The sequence below is a fragment of the Quercus suber genome, unplaced genomic scaffold, assembly GCF_002906115.3.
Source record: "Quercus suber isolate HL8 unplaced genomic scaffold, Cork oak 2.0 scaffold_380, whole genome shotgun sequence".
Taxonomy (NCBI): domain Eukaryota; kingdom Viridiplantae; phylum Streptophyta; class Magnoliopsida; order Fagales; family Fagaceae; genus Quercus; species Quercus suber.
Window position 1 is genome coordinate 548694 of NW_027069832.1, and position 7304 is coordinate 555997.

A 7304-nucleotide genomic window follows, 5' to 3' on the forward strand; every position below is an offset into this window, starting at 1 on the left:
GTTGAAATCTCAGAATGCAAGTCTCATATCACCGTTTGTAAGTCTCAGCTCCTGTGAAAAGAAGCTTATAAGATGCTAGAGTTTATCTTTCTTTCTTTTTATTTATTTTTTAATTTTTTATAAACAATAAATTTTTTTTTTTTGAAAGCAACAATAATATTATTATTTACAGTCCCATGTCTAATATATTTTACTCTAGGGGATACCTCCCTTGAAACACCCTATATACAGGAAAAATACAAGCATTAGATGCATGCTATACCACCTCTTAGTTGCAATGTTAAAAAACAATCAATTTATTTTATTTACCCCCCCCCCCCCTCCTGGGATTTTTTTTTAGTGTACAATAGTAGAATTAGGATTTAGAAATGATCTATTCCCTTACCCTTTTAGGTTGTAACCTCTTTATTTTATTTTATTTCAGCTAATTAAATATACCCACTAACATATATTTTTTATTTATTAGTAGGTTAGTTATTTTTTTCTGACATGTCTCACATTTATTGGATTTTGATACCGCTAACATGGTATCATTTGATACTAAATACATTTTTCTCACATACAAATAATAGTGGTGTGAATCAATTGATGAGTCCTCTTAATGTAGTCAACTGGTCATATGTTATGATGGTCATGTGATTTTTTACCCATAAGAGTTTATAGAAGTTAGCTAGCTCTTTGCATTTTTTTTGTCTTATTGTTTGCAAGTCTCATATCACTATTTGTGAGTCTCATGTAGGTCCTACGAAAAGAAGCTTATAAGATTCTAGAGTTTATTTTTTTTCTTTTTATTTTTATTTTCAACAGTAATATTACTATTTACAGGTCCCATGTTCAATATATTTTACTTTAGGGGATACATCCCCTAAAACCCCCTAGTTACAAAGAAAATACACCATATATCGAATGCATGTTTCCTCCCTCTCATATGAAGGTGGACTCCACACATGTGGGATCCACCTCTATGTGAGAGGGAGAAAATATGCATCAGATGCATGGTATACCACCTCCTAGTTACACTGTGTATATTCATAAAAAAATAATTAATTTATTTTATATAGTTTTTAGCTTTTATATATACTAGCTTGTAATCTCATGCATAAGCATGGATACACTTAAAGATATACAATAAGATTCATAATATAATTCCTATATATAATTTGAATACTATTGATAGTCATTTTTTATATTTTGTTAACTCTTTAAAAAATTTTGTAAGGATATTATTAGATATAAAATGTAAATTGTTCATGTTTTTTTTTTTTTTAAATTATTGTGAAACACTATTTTTTTTTTTTTTTTTTTTTTTACGATTCATTTATTCTAGACTTTTTGGTTTTTATACTTAATAACTCACTTGGATGAATATTTATAATGTGGTCCCACATTTTATTCTAAAATTAAAAAATAAAACTCTTTAAGAATAAATAATTTAAAACACATGGCGCAAAATTAGAACTCTAATTTGAAATTTTAATTTGAATTTCTCTTAGTTTCACCTATTATTATATAATATATAGATTATTTTCAATAAATAAAATAAAATAAAAAACTAGATAAGCCATTTGCAAAAGAAGATCTAAATATAGAAGTCACAAGGGTTTAATGTACGAAAGTGGAATAGTTGACACTCCTCCCAAAGAATGTTTTTTAATGTACAATAGTGGAATCCGGATTTAAGAATGATCTATTTCCTTACCCTTGTAGATTGCAACCTCTTTATTTTATTTTATTTTAGCTAATTGGCTATACCCTCTAACAGATGTCTTTCATTTGTTTGTGAGTTAGTTATTTTTTGTTGACATGTCTCATACTTAATGGATTTTGATACTGCTAACATGATATCATTTGATATCAAATACCTTCTCCTCACATACATATAATAGTGGTGTGAATCAGTTTATGAGTCCTCTTAATGTAGTCAACTGGTCATATATTATGATGGTCATGTGATTTTTTTACCCATAAGAGTTTATAGAAGTTAGCTAGCTCTTTGCATTTTTTTGTCTTAATGTTTTCAAGTCTCATATCACTATTTGCGAGTCTCATGTAGGTCCTACGAAAAGAGATGCTAGTGTTTATCTTTTATCTTTTATCTTCTTCTTGTTTTGTATCAACAGTAATATTACTATTTACACGTCTCATGTTTGATATTACTATTTTAGTTTAGGGGATATATCCCCGAAACCCCCTAGTTAAGGAGAAAATACATCATGCATTGGATGCATGGTATACCACCTCCTAGTTACACCATGTATATTCAGTAAAAAAAACAATCAATTTATTTTATATAGTTTTTAGCTTTTATATATATTTTTAAAAGTCAATATGTGTTGTAGGGATGAAGGGCCCAAATATAGGTATTGGGCTGTGGGCCGTACCCGAGGATGTCAAGTAACCCGAGGATAGATAGATACTAGTAAAGGAATGCAGATTAATGGGTCGTGGACGAAGTCTGGTCACAATGAGCAGGAGACAATGTCTGAGGAGAAATACCTCCTCGGTTGAGCAGAGTAGAGGTCTAAGGTCCAACCATCCATCAAGAACAGGGCAATAGGCAATTATGCTTGGAAGGATAAACATCAAAGAGGGATGAGACAAAAAACAAAGTTGGGAAATATCTGAGAAGAAAGTTGCTACCACCGCATTGAGTGCTCTGCATGTAACCCCCTGGCTGCATTAATATGGATGTAATACCTGAACAGGAACTTTCAACCTTAAAACTACCCCCAAAGACTTCAGAAATGTGCTGATGGGACAAGTATCAAGAAGACTAGCAATCTGACCTATATGTGGAGGGCTGAGATGAAAGAAAATGGGGTGAATATAAAAGAGAATAACTCCATTACAAAGGGGATCATTAGAAAATCTAGAGAGAAATCACTGTACACTCAAGAACTGTAATTTGGTATAAGTCTAAGAGAAATATATAAGAACAGACATTTCTCGGACTTGGCTGGGGAGAATTTTTCTTGTTCAAAACTGTTTGCTTTATTCTTTCTAGTAATAACTAACCTACTGTGATCATTGTCCACCTAACTCATTGAAAACTCATTTTCAAGCCCACTCTCTAACAAATTCATTGTTTTGGGCTCTTTGGGCCATTAACCATCCATTTGGGCTTTGGGATTAAATTGTGCCCTTACATGTGTTATTTGAAATTATGTTTTAAATTAGAAATTATTTTTTGTTGTTGGGTATTATGTATAGTGAGATATGTATGAAAAAACAATGCAATAATTTTTTTTTTTTTTAATTTTACAATGCGAGAACTATTAGACCAAGTTGTAATCATGTATACTTTGTTTATTACCATAAAGATGTACGCAATTCAACACTTATAGGTATATTTTTCTCCAAAATATAGATCCATGTCTCTTTCTTCCTCACACTTGAAACTAAGTGAAAAAGTATATAAAGATAACCATCCAATAGATCACAATCAATAAATCATTGTAGGGATAAAAGGCCCAAAATTATATATTGGGCCTTGGGCCTTGGGCCTTATCCGAGAACGCTGATATGTCCAAGGAAGGGCAAATAGTTGTGAGGAGTTCCAAGTTTGAAGTCTCATAAGAAAGAAACAGGTTAAGGATGGTCCGAGGAGTGGATCCTCCTCGAACATGATGAATACAGTTCAAATTTGTATTTCAACAATCTAGGTGACCCTCTAGAAGGCTCCAGGGATAAGGATGTGCAACATATACGTATTAGAACGATAAAAACTCAGAAATATCTAAGGAAAAGTTGCTATCGCCGCATTAAATGCACTGCATCTACTTTTCTAGCTACATTTATGTGGAGAAGACCCCTAAACAGAGCTGTCCTAACTACCACCACTCACAGAAAGCTAAAGAAGATGTTTGATGGGACATGTACTCAAGTGAGGGCTTAAATAATTAACAAGTGTAGGATCAAGAGGGGACCAAAAGGAACTATATAATGGGAGAGACCCTGTATGAGAAGGGGATCTAAAAAATGGAGAAAAGACTACTGTAGCAATTAAAATTGCATTTGTAATCAGTTCTGTTGATTAATATCATAACTGGCCTCCTCGGACAGTGAATTCATTCAATTTTATAAGCCTTGTTTCTTGCTTGATCATCTTTAAAACTCTACTAGCCGTTGTTAAATTCATAAAGGGCCTAGCTCTTTAACCCATTCTCTACAAATTTATTATACTGGGCTCCTTGAGCCAATATCGCATATCTGTTGGTCTTGGGCTGCAAAATGTGACCCTACAATCATATATCATAAAGTAGAAATATAAAATAAAATAAAATATAATGCAAAAAGCAAACTTTATTTCATCATATGAACATATGAACAAATCCCAAAACATATAACTCTTTAAATTCATAAACCACATGATTACTTAGATTTTATAGTAAAATAAAACTAATCCATCAATCATGACATTGCAGTATAGTCTAGATATAATTATATAAAAATCATGTTTTGTTGATCTTGTTTCATAAACCAAAAGTATCATCTATACATCTAATAAAATCTTTAAAGAGTAACACTTGAGAATTTTTAATTTGAACACCCAATAATATATATATATATATATAGAGAGAGAGAGAGAGAGAGAGAGAGAGAGAGAGAGAGAGAGAAATATATATATATATATATAGAGAGAGAGAGAGAGAGAGAGAGAGAGAGAGAGAGAGAGAGAGAGATGTAGATGGTGGTGGAGGGGGGATAGTGAGGTTTGAACCACAAACATGGGACACCATAAAGAATGTACTAGGCTATCACTTGAACCCCCAAAGATTAATCTAAGAGGCTAGACATAAGGATGATAGGAATTCCAACAAAGAATTAATAAATTTCCTTAAATATTTATACATAAAAAGGTTAATGGTATAATGATGCTCTAGAGTAAATTATATTTTGTTTTATTCTCTTTTTGGCTTTTTCCTTAAAGATGATCAACTAAGCAAAGTAAAAGCTTACTAAGACAGCTCAAATTAGCTAAAAATTTAATGGTGGAGATGCCTATTATTTGAAATAGAATGACCAAAATAAAAATAACAAATGGATTTGAGAAAGACACATAAGATTTCTAAAAAAACATTTTACCAAATACATGAGATGCAACAATAACAAAATTACTACACTGAATACTTATTGACACTCTACAAATAAGCACAAAAAAAAAATGTTCATTATCAATATGTTTCATATCAACATTAGGAATTTCCACAACAATGGTAGGCCAAACAAAATTGCATTAACAATTCTAAGTCAATTAACAATAACAAAAGTCTATATAATTGAAAATTTTGGAAAGGAAAACAACAAAGTCACTTCAAAAAATGCAAGAATACTAAAAAGAAAGGAAAATGAGGAAAAAAGAAAAGAAAAAAGAGAGAGATCATTTTTTAGTGTGAGTTTTGTTCACCTCAATGGTCTTTCTATTGTCGCCTTTTTTTGAAAGTTTCTGACAAAAACAATTGATGTCTTCTCAAAATGGTGAAAACTAAAGCTGGATTGAAAAATATAGAGAACAATTAGTATTGTGCTAAATTTTTTGTTGTAGATGACGAGTGATTGTATCGAATGTGCATTGGTATATATAATATAACATTGTAAAACTTAAATAAATAATCAATGTATGAGTGAGAGAGAGATAAGGTTGTGAAAACTATAATTTTGGAAGAGGAAACACTGCAACGGTAGATAAGAGAAGAGACACTTAATGCAGCTATGGGTTGGAGATTTGGGTGTTAAAGTTTGGTTTGGATACTTGAAATTTTAATTATATCCACTAAAAGGATAATTAATTATTCAATTTTAACAATTACTTGAAATTAGAAAAAAGAAAACGAAAAGTTGAAATCAATTTGGGTAGCTAAATAGTAAAATATTTGTATCTAATGAATAGTAATGTTTGTCCATGATCTGTATTTAATTATTTTATATAACAAATTATAAAAAAAAAAATCATAAACAAAAAATGATTTAAAAAGAAAAAAGAAAAAGAGTATGATATGGCTGATGAGGTGGTTCAACAGGAGTATAGCAACATTAAATACTATGTCTCAGCTTTTAGATATATATAGAATATTATTTTCAATAAATAAATTAAAAAAAAAAATAGATAAGTCGTTTGCAAAAGAAGATCTAAATATAGAAGTCATATGGGTTTAATGTACGAAAGTGGAATAATTTACACTCCTCCCAAAGAATATTTTTGAATGTACAATAGTGGAATTAGGATTCAATAATGATCTATTTCCTTATCCCTATAGATTGTAACCTCTTTATTATATTTTGTTTCAGCTAATTAGCTATACCCACTAATACATGTCTTTCATTTGTTAGTGGGTTAGTTATTTTTTGCTAACATTTCTCACACTTATTGGATTTTGATACCGCTAACATGGTATCATTTGATACCATATACCTTCTCCTCACATACACATAATAGTGGCGTGAATCAGTTGATGAGTCCTTTTAATGTAGTCAATTGGTCATATATTATGATGGTCATGTGATTTTTTTACCCATAAGAGGGGCGCGAATCAGTTGATGAGTCCTCTTAATGTAGTCAATTGTTCATATATTATGATGGTCATGTGATTTTTTTACCCATAAGAGTTTATGGAAGTTAGCTAGCTCTTTGCATTTTTTTGTCTTACTGTTTTCAAGTCTCATTTCACTGTTTGCAAGTCTCATGTAGGTCCTACAAAAAGAAGCTTATTAAATGCTAATGTTTATCTTTCTTTCTTTTTATCAACAGTGACACTACTATTTACAGGTCTCATGTTAAGTAGATTTCACTTTAGGGATACATCACTAAAAGCCTTTAGTTACAGAGAAAATACATCATCCATTAGATGCATGGTATACCACCTCCTAATTACATTATGTATATTCAGTAAAAAAAATACAACCAATTTATTTTACATAGTTTTTAGATTTTATATATTTTATTTTTACTAAATAAAATTATATAAAAAATTTATTAAAAAAAAAATCTAGATAAGCCGTTTGCAAAGGAAGATCTAAATATATAAGTCACAAGGGTTTAATGTACAAAAGTAGAATAATTGACACTCCTCCCAAAGGATGTTTTTTAATGTACAATAGTGGAAATAGGACTCAAGAATGATCTATTTGCTTACCCTTATAGATTGTAACCTCTTTATTTTATTTTATTTCAACTAATTAGCTATACCCACTAACACGTCTTTTATTTGTTAGTGGGTTAGTTATTTTTTGCTGACATGTCTCACACTTATTGGATTTTGATACTGTTAACATGGTATCATTTGATACCAAATATCTTCTCTTCA